We start from the raw sequence: 651 nt of genomic DNA on the forward strand, positions 1-651 counted from the left end.
TTCTAAATGAAATTATGACAATATTTAAATGATCTCTCCTCCTTCACACAGAAATACTTTTTAAAGCTAACAAATGTTTCTTCTACAGTCGCCCACCCCACCGCAATAATTCTTCACATTGGTATCCTTTGCATTTACAAATAACATGCTTAGAACATTCCATTCATCTGCAATCTCCTCTATGATTTCTGTCATATGTACCATCACGACACTAAGGAAGAGCATTTTGTGTGGCAGCTATTAAAACAAGAGTGACATGGAGAACAACCTCAAGGAAATTATTACAAATAGATAGTATTTTCTAGTTAGGATTATCATTGCTGTGATGAAACAGCATCATCAAAGCAACTTGGGGAGGAAAGGATTTATATGGCTTATGCTTCCACATCACAGATTATCATCAAAGAAAGTCAGGACAGGAACTCAAACAGGGCAGGAACCTGGAGGCAGAAACTGATACAGAGGCCATGGATGGGTTCTACTTACTGGGTTGTTTCCCATGTCTTTCTCATCCTGCTTTCTTATAAAACCCAAGACTACCAACCCAACAATGGTGTCACTCACAATGCGCTGGACTCTCTCCCATCAATCAATAATTGAGAAAATGCTCTACAGACTTGCCTACAACCTGATCTTATGGAGGCATTTTTT

The sequence above is a fragment of the Microtus ochrogaster genome, unplaced genomic scaffold (assembly GCF_000317375.1).
Source record: "Microtus ochrogaster isolate Prairie Vole_2 unplaced genomic scaffold, MicOch1.0 UNK65, whole genome shotgun sequence".
Lineage (NCBI taxonomy): Eukaryota > Metazoa > Chordata > Mammalia > Rodentia > Cricetidae > Microtus > Microtus ochrogaster.